Raw genomic sequence first — 15,626 nt, forward strand, 5'->3', positions numbered from 1 at the left:
GGACCCCAAGATCATGACCTGAGTCTCTGATACCACTTACCTTTTTATTGTCTACATAGTTTTAACTTTTCCAAGATTTCATATAGATTGAATTTCATAGTAGGTAGCCTTTTCAGATTGTCATATTTCCCTTTAGTAATATGCACTTAAGAATCTTAAATTCTGGGTCTTTCATGCCTTGATAGCTCATTTCTTTTTAGTGCTGAATGATATTTCATTGTTTTGATGTGCAACAGTTGGTTTATCCATCCATTTACTGAAGGACATCTTGTTACTTCCAAGTCTTGTCATTTGTGAATAAGGGTACTAAAAACATTTGTGTGCAGATTTTTGTGTAGACATGTTTTCAGTCCCTTAAGGTAAATACCAAGGAACGTGACTGTTGGATTGCACAGTAGGTGCATATCTAGTTTCATAAGAAATACCAGTTTTTCTAAAGTGGCTGTAGCATTTTGTATTCCCACTAGCAATGAATGAGAGTTCCTGTTGCTCCTCATTTGGTATCATCACTATTTTGGGTCTTAGCCATTCTGGTGGGTGTCCAGTGGTATCTCATTAAGTTAATTTGTAATTCCATGATAACATATGATGTTTAACATGTTTTCATATGCTAATTTGCCAATTGTATGTCTTCTTTAGTGAGGTGTCTATTCTGGTCATTTGCCCATTTTTTAATTGGGTTGTTAGTTTTCTTTATATTGAATTTTAAGTGCTCTTTGTATATTTTAGGTAATAATCTATTTTCAGATATCTCTTTTGCAAATATTTTCTTCTAGTCTTTGGCTTAATTTTTCAAGCAATTTATTCTATTATTATTTGGTTTTAAATATCAGGAACAAGTTGAGCAAAAAATAATTATTTATTATTAAGAGACATGGAGTTTCTTGGAACTCACAAAAAAAGAAAGTCAGGCCACTGGGAGATGCTAAATAGAAAATGGGAAGCCATTTGCCAAATCTCTCTGACTTGTCTATCTCCTTTTCCTTACTCCCTGCCTGACTGATTCTCCATCTATCTTTAGATCATGTCTTAAAGCTTTTAGCCAGGTGAAAGCTTTTCAGTCTACATTTATGAGAGATACATCCTGATTGGCCATGGCTAAGGACATGTTCTAGAAGTATAACATTGTTCCTGATGCCCAAACTTATGAATGGATTGGTTTGCACTGGAAGCAGTCAGGCATTTGCAGACAATGATGGATAGAATGGTATCTGGGAAGATGTTCTTAAAATGTGAGTGATGCTCTTCTATAATTTTACAAAAGCACCAGTAGAGTGAAATTGACAATTTTCTTGCATCTCCATGTCAGTAATAAAAAACTAAATACTTAGGCTTAAATACTAAATATTAATCTGTTAAGACAATGGCATCTTACTAATTAATTTACATTTTTATTGCTAATATGCTATTTTTCATATCTGTATTAGCTATTTGTATTTATTGTTTTGTTAATTAGTAGTATATTTCACCCCATTATTTAATATCTTTTTGTTTTATTATCAACTAGTGTGTTTTAAAATATATAAAGAATGTTAATTTTTAGTGTTTTTATTTTGATTGAAATTTTCCTAATTTCTTGTTGTCTTTTATTTTTTTTGAAGATTTTATTTATTAATTTGACAGAGAGAAAGAGAGATCACAAGTAGGTAGAGAGAGAGAAGGGGAAGCAGGCTCCCTGCTGAGCAGAGAGCTGGATGTGGGGCTCTATCCCAGGACTCTGGGATCATGACCTAAGCTGAAGGCAGAGGCTTTAACCCACTGAGCCTAAGGCAGAGGCCGTAACCCACTGAGCCACCCAGGTGCCCCTCTTGTTTGTCTTTTAAATTTATATTGGACACTGACATACATAATAGGTTAGGTATGAACTAAATACGTTGATCTTTTCTTTTTACATTTCTTAATAATTTCAGCTTTTTACATTTTCTCTTGCCCAGTAATTTTTGTTTTTGTTTTTTTAAATTTATTTTTTAAAAAATTATTTGAGAGAAAGAGAGAGAGAGCATGATTTGGGGGTAGGATCAGAGGAAGAAGCAGACTCCCTGCTGAGCAGGGAGCCAGACACAGGGCTCCATCCCAGGACTCTGGTATCATGAGCTGAGTCAAAGGCAGATGCTTAATGACTGAGCCACCCAAGCGCCACTTATCCAGATATTTGTTTGTTTTGTATTTTGTTATTTTGGAGTCTTTAAAAATTCCTTTTGACATTTTAAGTTGCCATATTCATTATGTTTCAAGAGTTTCTTTATAATTGCTTAGCATATTATATATATATATATACATATAATTGTAACATAATTTGAAAACTATCATATAAATAAAAAGTCTAATCAGGTTAAAGTAATAAAGGAAAATACAGCTGAAATCTTGGCCAGGCCGATTTGTTAGTTTTGTTCACTCATCGTAGCTCCTCTTCAGAGCAGCCAAGAATTTTTTTTTTTTTAAATATACTGTTTGAGTTTTGGGCAGAATGATCATATTTTGAGAAAAACATACAAATCTAGAAACATGCTATTAAGAAATAATAGCTGATTTTTCTATGTTTTTGTTTGAGCTGAAAACTATAGAATAATGATACGACATATAGATAGGTTCTGGAGCCAGACTGTCTGGACTTGAACTCAAGATTTACACCTTAGCAGCTATGTAATGACTGATAGTTAGCTTCCCCTTTCAGTGTCTCAGTTTATCTTATCCATAAAATGGAGACAATTCTAATACTCGTTTCATGGAGAGGAATGCCAGGTATGTAATAAGCTCTCAATAAATATTAGTAATCATTAATAAGTGACTTTTTATAATAGTGTTTATGCTTATTAAGTCTGCATATGTTATGGGTATTTCACTTAAACCTCACATGAATCCAGTAAGGTAGGTGCCATTGTATAGACTGAGAAACTGAGTCAGAGAGAGCCTAAAGCTTTACTAAAAGTCATATAGTAAATAGTGGAGCTGGTGTAGGAATTCAAGCTACACAATTCTGCCTTTTATTATATAAGGAAAATGTTGATATTGAGATGTATCTAAGTCTGTTCCCTATCTCCATGAACCTCTATATGCAGACTTCTTGTAACATGACTTCAGAGAGAAAACACGGGGAAAAGGATAACTCTCTAAAAGATATAGTGTTCTATCTTTTCAACATCCAGATTGCTGTATAAACCTATACGAGTATGCAGGTATATTACAAGAATAATATAGACATTGCTTCTTATGGGGCATAGGACTAACACTGCTGAATAATTTAATCCTATCTAATAATGTGTTTAATTGATATTAATAATCCTTTCCTCAAATTACAATTCAAAGCACTTCAAGCTGAATCAAATTTGTGGATATTTTAAGATTTCATCTATTTATTTGAGAGAGAGAGAAAAATCACAAGAAAGGGGCAGAAGGAGAAGTAGTTTTCCCCCTGATCAGGGAGCCCTACTCAGGGCTTGATCCCAGGATCCTGAGATCATGACCTGAGCCATTATATATAAATATATATACCTATATATTTATATGAACATATCTATATCTATACTATATATAGTAAATACTATAGTTAACTATAGCTGTACATAGTTATAGATTATTTATAGGTATTTATATACAGATACATATATGCTGAGAGGAGAGAGAAAAGGGATAAAGGGATTGAGATGGGGATTCCCATCAGGATATGAAAATGAATCTAAATTAATTTATTCAGATAGTCTTAGGGGCAATAAAATATAGAATTCCCACAACTCATAACTTTTTGAAAAGATGATAAATTTTACTCAAAGAAGTTTTTTAAGGAAAAGATTATACAACCATATGGCTTGAAAAGGAACTCCGTCACACTGGAAGCAGACATTATTTAAAGTGCACATCCGTCACACACGCCATGTTTGGCTCTTTATTGATTGTGAAAACAGCAATGAATGTGTGCATTATTCAGTTCATTCTTACTTAAATTCCTTCAGATCCAGAAATCAAGGTTCTTTATTGCCCAAGGAAGAGATAATGTCAATGGCTTGCAACCTTCCCGAAGATGAATGCTCTCTTAATGCTGTCTAAAGGGTAAACTCATTACTTACGGATAATAAATGTCAAGGTGAGACACTGACTTAGGAGTGATGCTCGCCCATAAGGGCCGTCTCCCTGCGGTACTACAGTCCATGGGTAGATTTATCATTGTCTCCCTCACTTAAAGAGAGTAAGTCTTGTCTAAACAATGGACTGCCGCACCTGAATTAATTTAGTTGGGAAACCTCTTTGCTCTGAGTTTCATTAGAGAGCATTAACACACAATGCACAGAGATATATTTTGAAGTGTATAAATCTTTCACAAGAGATGTTTTCTATTGGTACCTGAATTAGAAGTGATATTTTTATTCCTTCAACTCATGATGGAAAGAAAATGATTAGCTCCTTAGTAGTCTGAGTGACACACGCATATCGTATGGTGTAACAAGAAATAAATACAGAACACGGCAAATTAATTGATATTGTGCTGAGGGAGCGTGTCTCCTTTTTTCATTTAGACATCTCTGAAGATGAAAGAAACAGAATGCTTTCCTTAGTTACTGCAATGAGGTTATTTAATTATAATCATCTGGCGATGGCTTAGTTCATGATACAAGATAATCTAATGTAGGGTTTGTAGAGGGAGACCAGGTAAACAGGGGTGTGAAGTGGGAGGAAGAAAGGTGTTTCATTTCCTCTAGTAGAGATCAAAGGCTATGTTTGATTATTTGGGATTGCCTCAGTGTTTTGCTGGGTTTTTTTTGGTTTTGTTTTGGTTTTTGGTGGAGAGGCAGAATATGTCAACTAAAAAAATCTAGTCATTTCTGTGTAATTCCCAAAGTTCTCATTAAAGTGAAGGCAAGCAAGACTTATTACAGATCACAGTGAAGAAAGAGAAGGCTTTCAGAAGACAGTCATACTATGTTCTGCTTTAACACTATTCATACTAAAATGTTATCTATACCTTTTGTATCTTCTTCCACTTATCCTTTGTTTACTTCTACTACCGTGTTTAAAAGTATAATTTATGCTGCTTTTATATTTCCTACTTATATTGCAAGACTTCCACCGGCAGATGAAATCTTTGTAAATTTCTGTGTGATCACCTGAGGAGTAGAGGATCTAATGACTTAAACTTTCATAAATCTATGACTCTGAATCTTATATGGCTAAAGGTTTCTCTGTAATTCAAATGGGGAAAAAATGAATGGCTTGATGGACATGGGAGAATTTAAGTGGCATTGTATATTAAATACATTGAAAAATTCCAATAATAAGGAGACATTATTTAAAAATAATACTGAGGGGACACCTGGGTGGCTCATTTAGTTAAACATCTGCCTCTGGCTCAGATCATGATCCCAGGTCCTGGGGTCAAGTCCCACTGAGTGTCAGACTCCTTGCTCCCTGGGGAGCCTGCTTCTCCCTCTGAATGGTCTCCCTGTGTTTGTTCTCTCACCCTCTCTGACAAATAAATAAATAAGTAAAGTCTTTCAAAAAAAAATAATAATGATGAAGACTGTTCTTGGCACATAGGCACATACTGTTTAGTACTCAATTATTAGAAAACACTATTTTTGATAATAAGACATTTCTTTCTAATATGAATTCAGATTCTGTTAGTGTTTACTGAGCATCTACCCTGTGACCCATTTGTCCTGAGTGCTTTGAAGTATGTTATTCCAACATGTTATTTAAGTGAGTGTAATTCTAGTGATCTCTGAGTGATTTTAGACTAATCTCTGTCCTATATTTTCCTGACATTGTTAGATATGTGGTTCATCAAGTATAAATTTGTTATTTATATATCTTTATTTGAAATACTTCTTTTATATTTCTTGTAGTGTGACTCACAGAAATCTCTGATTATTTGCACTTTACCTTGAAACTAGTAATCTCTCCAAGTCCTAGAATTCTTTCGATGTAGTAACTGAAAAAGACTAGAGGAAAATTCAAGTTTAGTTCTGTAATAAGCAAGTAGAATGTGTCTCTGCAGGAATAAATGGAGACAACAGATTAAGACAATATGAGAAGAATGCTTCCTCATACCCCGAATAATAGCAATTAAGTACATTGTGTGTGTGTGTGTATAAATATATATATTTGTGATTAATTACCTGTCTAGGTCTTAGGTCTCTGAATAAAAACAAACATAATTACATTACTCTTGACTGAACCTAGAAGTTCAAGAAAAAAAAATGAAGGTTTCAATAAAGGGTAAATAAAATTAGAATTTCTTTCACTGAGACACCTGCCTTGCACTAGATTGATTTTGCAAATGAAAACCCTCTGTTGTACACTGAAGAAAGAACTATCTCTGAGGATAAAGCTGTTCTTCCCACGGTTCTCAGAGAACATGTAGGGTGTATAAACAAAGTGTTTCAAAAAAAGTTTTTAAAATTAGATAAGCTAACTTCTGAATCATAAAGGATGATAATCTGAGTAAAACAATGAGCTGAATGGTTAATGTTTATAACAAAATTGAACACATAAAATAAATAAAACCAGTAGGTATCATAAAACCAATGGCATTGATATTAAGATACCATGAATAAATGAAAATTAAAAAGGGAGTTTTAATCAAATCATCTAATGGAATATAAAGTTGAATCTGACAGAATCACCCAATCACTTCACACTATAAAATAAGATCACTTAAAAGTACATTGTATATTAAATCGAATATAATTATATTTCTAATGAAAAATTGAATCAGTGATTCAGAAGTCATAAATGATAAATAAATATTGATATTTATAAAATATTAAAAAACACATGACAATTACTTTTCCAAGTACATTTCCCTTTAATAAACGCCTGTACTGATTAGATGCACAGCAAAATGAACATGTTTCTTACTTGTCTTAATTCTATTCTCTATATTTTCCAAGGGATCAAATAGATTGGAATGCATGAGGGGAAAAGAGAGGAGGATAAGTTAGAGGGAGTGGGAGGCAGGGAGACTGAGGGGTTGAAGAGGATTAATTTTGCATCATGTGTTTAAAGACCATTGGGAATCCCATTTAACGGTAGGTAGGAACAGGTGCATGGAAGATACGAAACAGAGAATGCTGGTCATGTTTCACATGTGATGGATACAAAAGCAAGATTCAGTTCATTATGATGGAGATGATAAGCACAATGTAAAATATGACAAAGAATTTTGTCTTCTTACATTATTATTCTTAGTATTTCCTCTGCTTGTACTTGTTACCCATAACCCAGAGAGAAAATATAGGGAAATAGGGATGAAAATAGGAGAAGAACAAGTTCCTAGAATTAGTCAATTACGCAAGTTTGTAAAGCTAACCTCAGAATTCCCGTTTACAAATGATTAGTAATGGGAACAAAAGTTCTTCGGAGTTCATGGGGGCTTTGTAATATTTTAATTGCTTTTTTTATATTGAAGAGTAAAGTACAAATCATAATGGTATTGAGAAATAATGACCTAATGGAGCTTAACATATAAGCACCCAGAAAAGCCATTTCATTTTTATTCATACCTGAACTTTGGACACATACTTCTGTTTAATGAATATTTGTGTGTTAGTCAGAAAAACATCATCTGTTCAAACTCAGTTGGTAGTTTAAGGTTTCATTTTTCTATCAAACATCTTGCAAGCCAAGTGATTTCATCAGCATATTTAAATCAATGCTGAGCTCCGTAAAAGGTCACTTGTAACACTATGAAACATAAGACAGAGAAGACAAGACTTGAACCTAAAAACATTACAGTGGAATTGTTTTCTAACAAAATCATTTTTAATATTTCATATTTACAATTTGTCAAATTCTACTAATAAGTTTAAAATCACTTGTATAAATCTCGATGTGAGAATTTCATTTTTGGTGAAAATGTTTTTAAGAATCAGTAGGAAAAGACAGTGTTATTTAATAAGTGGTCCCATGACTCTTGGCTTACTTTTGAAAAACATCAGAATAGGAGCTTTGTTTCTGAGCATATATCAAACAAGTACACGTGGATTAAGGCATCTGTTATTAAAAAAAAATGCAGTCTTACAGGTAGAAGTTATAGGTGATTAAGTCATGACATAAACTGATTTTTTTAAAAAAAATATTTATTTATTTGAGAGAGAGAGAGAGAGAGACAGCTGAAGAGGGAAAACAAGCTGGGGGAGTGGGAGAGGGAGAAGCAGGCTTCCCACAGAGCAGGGAGCTGGACCCAGGACCAGGGAATCATGACCAGAGCAGAAAAGGCAGACGCTTAACGACTGAGCCACCCAGGCGCCCCTTAAACTGAGTTTTAAAGAAAAATAAAAGGATTGGGAAACACATGCAGATTCAGCTATAGATGCATATTTAAAAAGGCCTTTATATCAAAATCACCAAAAGCATATTAATTTTGATACTTTGAATTTTGGAAAAATGGCAATCCATAACCTTGAAAACTTTGTTACAAATAGAAATGCTGCATAAAATAAAGGTTTCTTTATATGTGTAGCTGAGCTACAGATGGAAGGAAGGAAGGAACAAGAAAGAAAAGAAGCAAGGAAGGAAGGAAGGTAAACACTCTATATAATAGAAACCAATAGACGGGAATCTGTACCACACCTGGGTTGCTGGAATAGTCCCTTCAAGGCTTCGTTGTTGTGTTTCTGCCATATTAGAGACACAGGTATCTTTGGCTCAGAGCTCTGGGTAAGTATTGAAACTCCTCAGGCACTGGTGTCCATCCTGAAGTCCTTGGGTCCTGCCAGGGAATCATTGCAAGTCCTCTTTTCTCCCAGTACCAAACACCACTTTGTCCTCTCAGCCTGGAGAGTTTGAAGGCTCACCATCTAGACTTTTGGAAACATAATCCAGAAAACATCTTGCCTCAAGCTTTATGAAATCACTTGAAGAGATGGAAAGAAAAGATGGAGAAAGAGAAGAGAAAATGTAAATAAACATTTCCATAAAGTATTTTACCCTAAATTCTAAGATTAATTAAAGAAGATTGCAAATGGAAAATATTTTTCGAGTTGAAGTCATTGTGAAAATTATTTATGGAGAGCTTGAGGCTGGAATTCAGCTGTGAAGAATGAGTAGTACTTGAACAGAAGGAAAGACATTCTAGGCTGACAGAAATAGAAGACATAATTAGAAAAACTGCAGGGGGGGGGGTGTTGGAAGAAACATAGTAAGCAACTAGCCTGCCTTCTTGCTTGTCTTCAAGGCCACCATGACAATATCCTAATTATACTACCATTTTCAAATACCAACTTGAAACAAAAAACTTAAATCTCACTTTATCCAAATAAATAATCTTGGATGTAGAGGAGGGCTGGAACTTGTTGAATAAGTAATTGTTTAAAAAATTGGATAAGAATAACTATCATACAATCCTCTCAACATCTCTTCATATGTACTTCTCTCCACAATAATGATTTTTACTACATTTTAAAAATTATGTATTTGAGATGAGTAAGCCTCATGTCTGTGTCCACCTACTCCCAGGCCTCACGCACCATTTTTGGAGGAGCTAGATCCTGGAGGGGGTGCATCTGTTGATTTTATTTTATTTTTTTTTTTTTTAAAGATTTTATTTGTTTATTTGACAGAAATAAATCACAAGTAGATGGAGAGGCAGGCAGAGAGAGAGGAAGGGAAGCAGGCTCCCTGCTGAGCAGAGAGCCCGATGCGGGACTCGATCCCAGGACCCTGAGATCATGACCTGAGCCAAAGGCAGTGGCTTAACCCACTGAGCCACCCAGGTGCCCCGCATCTGTTGATTTTAAATGGTCACTTGCAATGCTGTGTTATCCCACTTAGTGAAAGCAGAGCTTGGAGAAAGAGCAATTCTTCAATTAACATTGAGCATTAAATTCTAAAAGATTGTACCTGAAATGAATGATTTCATGGGAAGTATAAAAGGATCAAATTTAACCCTGTTGGCTAAATGGAAATCAGGCTTCTTAGGAAGATGTGGAATACATTATGATACCTTGTGAAAGTGTGAAAGAAAGAGACAAATCAATTAAAAAACAGAAGTAACCAAAATAGGTGTAACCAAATAGAGGCAGATCTTTGTAAATTGATGCTGCATGTTTTCTTTTCCAGTGAACTGATGATCTATAGTTTTATTCAATTCACAATCCACTTTTGGCAATTGATACCAGTCTTCATGTACAGATGAGGAAATCAAGGTTCAAAAAGTTATTTTAGTCAAGTGGCAAAAATAGAATGAGTCAATGGTGGAAAAACACAGAAATGTCACTTCTGGCACTGAGTCAATAACACAACTAGTGCTATCCGAAGGCTAATTCATAGCAGCTCACACGATATTACTGAACATGACTTTCTTACTCCCTAGGTGTCTCCACTCACAAGACTTTGATGATTATCACTGGTTATCCGTTTATTAAAATAGTCTCCTTCTCTTATGATTAGGGTGACCACATAATTTATTATCCGAATATGGATAGCTTTTAGAAAAAAAGTAGTGCTTTTAAAAATTGTACTGTGTACCAGGTGTGAACTAGGTAAACTGGGATACGGGGTCTGGCATGGTTGAGGAAGCAGTTATGACCCATTATAACAATTACTTGTAAGATTTATGTAGCATGACACAGAAACCCAAATGGACATGGAAGAGGTATGTTCTGACAAGGAATTTAAAAATGGATGGTGGGAATATTTAATTTGGGCATCCTGGTGAGATAGCTTATAACTGCCAGGCTAAGAATACATACAAAGTATGGTGGAGGGCAGTGACATTCACCTTCCAAAGATTAATGGGAATTAAAATAAAACTATCTACCCACCATCCAGATTGCCTACAGTGACTTAGGAAGTGACTATTTTAAAAATATTTTTAAAAATATTGATCAGGGGCACCTGGGTGGCTCAGTGGGTTAAGCCTCTGCCTTCGGCTCAGGTCGTGATCCCGGGTCCTGGGATCGAGCCCCGTATTGGGCTCTCTGCTCAGCAGGGAGCCTGCTTCCCTCTCTCTCTCTCTCTGCCTGCCTCTTTGCCTACTTGGGATCTATCTCTCTGTCAAATAAATAAATAAAATCTTAAAAAAAAATAAAAATAAAAATATTGATCAAAAAGAGCACGGAGTTTCTTCCTTTTATTAATTAGATTGTGAGAGCTATGTAAAATTTTATTGAATTTAATATTTGAGCAAAATATTTAAAATTTAAAACCTACAGTGTTTGATTTTTCAATTGGATGGACCTCAAAAGCATTATTCTAAGTAGAATAAGACAAAGATGATCTCACTTACATGTGGAATTAAAAAAATAGTTTCATAGATACAGAGTTTAATGGTTGTCACAGGGTGGGGGTGGAGGGTAGGTGAAATGGGTGAAGTGGGTTAAAAGATACACACTTCAGTTGCAAAATAAATAAACCAGAGGGGAAAAAATGGGGCGCCTGGGTGGCTCAGTGGGTTAAAGCCTCTGCCTTCTGCTCAGGTCATGATCCCAGGATCCTGGGATCGTGTCCCACATCCGGCTCTCTGCTCAGCAGGAAGCCTGCTTCCCCCTCTCTCTCTGCCTGTCTCTCTGCCTACTTGTGATCTGTCAAATAAATAAATAAAATCTTTAAAAAAAATAAAATAAACCATTGGCAAGTAATGTAAAGCATGGTGACTATAATTAATAATTCAGCATTACACATATGAAAGTTACTAAAAGAGTAAATCTTGAAGTTTCCCATCACAAAGAAAAAAAAGACATCGTAACTATTATGGGCAGGGATGTTAAATAGACTTACCACAGTGATCATTTTGCAGTATATTTAAATAGCAGATCACTCTGTCGTAAATCACCTGAAACTAATATGTTATATGACAATTATACCTCAATTACTACAAACAAAAAACAAAAATACAAAAATAATCACGACTAGGACATATGTGTTTAATTAGCCAAATAAATAAAATTTGGTTAATAATTTCTATCCATATATATTTACATCACCTTTATTTAATAACATGGGTAGGTATTTCTCCATGTCTTTAAAAAGTCTAATAAAGACATTTTAACTGTCTATATAATATTTCATCATATATATTATATTTGGTAATGTTAACTTGTTACTGAATATTTAGGACAATTTCAATATTTGACTAATTATACATATGCACTCATGAAAATTTTTGTTTATCAATATTTGTTAATGTCTATGGTTACTTCCTTAGACTATACTGTTATGAAAATGCAAATGAGTTGTTGAAAATTGAGGAACATCTTAGGAGTTGAAATACATACTGCCAAATTATATTCTCTAAGGGACCTTTAAATTTATACTTTTACTCACTATTCAGAAGTGTGAAGTTCTCAACATACCCTTGAGAAATTGAATAATATATTCATAGAAAGAATATGGTATCTGATTATTGCATTTTGATTCATTCTTTTTCTTCTTAAGGAGGATGTTTACTGCTGGTTTATAGCATTTATCTATTGGCCATTCTTTTTTTCTTTTTGCCTTTCAACTATGTAATTCTTTTGTTTGATCCGTCTTGATTTTTGATCTGAGATAAATATGGGAGAGTATCAAATGTACTGTCAATATTATTATATATGCAATTTCAGCAGTCCTCCCCTTCCGTGGATATAAATATAATTGACTAATTTTGAAGTCTGGCATATAGGAAGGAACTATGAAAAATGAGTAACATGAGTAACAATCATGCTAGCATTGCTAAAGAAAATTAAAGCCCGAAAGGACTTTGGAAGTTATCGAGACCTCCAAGAATTCAGCAAATTACTTAGATGATAGATTCTTAGTTCTGGAACGCTTTTCAGAAGCAGGCATTTGACCTAGTCCCACAGTTCTTTTTATGAAAACTAGCATGTCGTTACCACCTGAACACTTGGCCACAGCATAGAAATTACAGAAAAAAGAAGAGAAAGAAGGAAGTAGAGTTGGGTGGGTGGGGTTGTGGTGGGAGTGGAGGAAGAGTTAGTAGTTTACTGTCTGTTCCTTGCAGTCTTGAGATAGTATCAAGAGATCTTCTCTGAGAAGTCTTCTAACAATAAATCCATCTACCATCTGGGGTTGCTGATAAAAGCTCATGATATTTGCATCTCAGAGACTTTGCATTGGTGAATCCTGAGGAGGCATGCACACATTCAGAGTCTAGTTAAACGGAGCCACCATGATAACTCAAGCAGGTGTAAGGAATTCCATCTGTGGGATGTAGAAATGAGAAGCTCTTATTTAGAAAGTGAAACAAATGTATATTTCTCAAGTGTTTGTTTAGTCTAACTAAATATTCCCTCATCTCTATTGCTTCAATAAGAAAAAATAGAAGAAAAAGAACAGGGTATGAGTATCATAATTCCTAAGTCAACCAATTCATTTCCTTCATTTGAATAATTACTCTTGAAAGCTTCTATTTTTTGGGGTTGTTAAAAACATAGTCTTTTTTCTTTCCATTGTGGTGTCTTTTGCATTAGTCATTCCATTTTTTAGAGCATTCACTCCTCTCTGTTTCCCACCCCCAAATCATTTTGTGCAACAAAAGACAAATAACAACTCATTCTTTAATGGGAGTTACTTCATTTTTACAGAACTTTAAGTGTAGCAGCTTTTCAAAAATAGCACCACCCCCAGGACTCTAATATTTTGTCTTTTCTTTCAAAGGTTTGGGAAAAGTAGTACAGAAAAAAAAAAATGGCAATAAGGAGAAATCAATTCCACTAGCTACTGTGATGTTTACTTTTTTATGTTAACTTGGCTAGGTTATAGTGACTGGTGATTTAATCAAATACTGACCTAGGTCTCTATGAAGGTATTTTGTAGCTGTGGTTAACATCTACAGTTGACCTTAAGAAAAGGAGATGATCCTCAATAACGTTATTGACCTAGCCCAATTAATTGAAGTCTTTAAGGGCAAAAACTGAGATTTCACAGACAAAAAGAAATTATGCCTCAAGTCTGCAACATCAACTTCTGCCTGAGTTTCCAATAGGCTGGCTGCGCTACAGATTTCAGACTTGCTAGACCCCACAGACACCTGAGCCAATTCCTTTAAAGTCATGCACGTGTGCAGGCTCGATCACACACGTGTGTGCACATACACCCACTATATGATTCTATGCATCTCTTTCTGTAGAGAACCTTAACTGATACAGCTATTAACCATCATTAGTGTCCAAGATTATTGGCTAACTGAATAATCTTTACTATTTTTAAAAACAATACCTGGCTACATGTAGTATCTCTAACCAGAACTGGAAGAGAGAAAATGCACAGAAAAAGACACAATATGAAAAAACACGGTAGTCCATGAGATTGTGCCAGAATGTTTTGGATTTCAGGATTTAAAAGAGCTTGAAGTATATTTTAAAGTAAAATCATAACTAAAATTAGTCAGGTATAAATATAAAACTGAATGTACTAGCAGCATACACTAAACAAAGTGCAAATTGTATTGTATTAGAGAATTCTCTACCATCTGTCCATAAATGGTTTCAAAGTTCACACACTTACACGGATAGTGATATATTCCAGTTGATTAGATAAGTGATTATTACTGGTGTTGTCAATAACCCAAGTAATATCACAGTCTTAGAAAGCTGCAAATTTTATGGTGGAACAAGACAATAAATAAATGCATGATGACACAGGTTTAAGCCAAAATATTACTGTGAAAAAGGACTTGAAGTAAAAATATTAGACCATTAATGTTACCATGATATCCTACACCCCAATCCTACAAATATGTCCCTAGACTGAAGCATTCTCCAAAGCCAGTACTTAGTCCTTTCTCGTAAGTCTCAAGTCATCTACATGTTTACTTGATGTCTCATAAGACTCAAGTTATCTACATGTTTACTTGAAACATGTTTGCAGTTTCCTCTCAAATTACACATATTGCCAAAGCATTGCCATAGGTCAAATGTAACCCAAAAAATGTTGGATTTGGGGGATACAGAAGATGTCAATGAGAGAAAAATGTATTTATAGAATATATTGTTGTTGTTTGAGGGAAGAACCAATTAATACTCTCGCATTTCTACATCTTGCAAAGTATTATATCAAAATATGACTAAAACTAATAAGAAAATTAGTAAATACTCCTTCTGATGGTAAAAATATTTTTTTACTATTCTGAGTATATTTGTCTCCCTAGGTGTACTGAGTGATAGACAGAAAGGAGGGAACGTGATGTTAAGAGCACATATGGGTATTATATAAGACTGATGAATCACTGACCTCTACCTCTGAAACCAATAATACATTATATGTTAATTAATTGAACTTAAATTTAAAAAATGAAATTAAAAGAAGAGATGTACATATATATAACTAATTTATATATATATATTCACATTCTTATTCAGATTGAAATTATATATATATATATATATATATATATATATATATATATATAATGGAATACTACCCAGCCATAAAAAAGAATGAAATCTTGTCATTTGCAATGACATGAATGGAGACAATATAATGCTAAGCAAAATAAGAGAAAGACAAATACAATATGATTTCACTCATATGTGAATGTAAGAAACAAAGTGTATGAAGAAAAAAGAGACAAACCAAAAAATGGATAGAGAAAAAAAAAACGATAGAGAACAAACTATTACCAGGAGGGAGTTGGGTCAGGGAATGAGAGAAATAGGGGTTAGGGATTAAAGAAAATATTTATTATGATGAAA

The 15,626-nt window shown here is 34.3% G+C and overlaps 1 protein-coding gene across 2 annotated transcripts in view; it reads right to left on the bottom strand.

Annotated features, from left to right (window-relative positions):
- POU1F1 (POU class 1 homeobox 1) overlaps window positions 1-15,626 on the bottom strand; it is a 417,327-nt gene that overhangs the window by 21,512 nt on the left and 380,189 nt on the right. The window contains exons 1-3 of one of the 2 annotated variants that reach the window (XM_082743760.1): window positions 8,566-9,201; window positions 7,497-7,677; window positions 5,875-5,983 (exon numbers count right to left, since the gene is read on the bottom strand). The exons of the other annotated variant lie outside the window; for it this stretch is intronic. The gene's annotated coding sequence lies outside the window, so the exon portion shown is untranslated. Of the gene's footprint in view, window positions 1-5,874; window positions 5,984-7,496; window positions 7,678-8,565; window positions 9,202-15,626 lie in introns of those variants that run through there. 2 annotated transcript variants of the gene reach the window in all.

Source organism: Mustela nivalis, assembly GCF_964662115.1.
Source record: "Mustela nivalis genome assembly, chromosome: 1".
NCBI lineage: Eukaryota > Metazoa > Chordata > Mammalia > Carnivora > Mustelidae > Mustela > Mustela nivalis.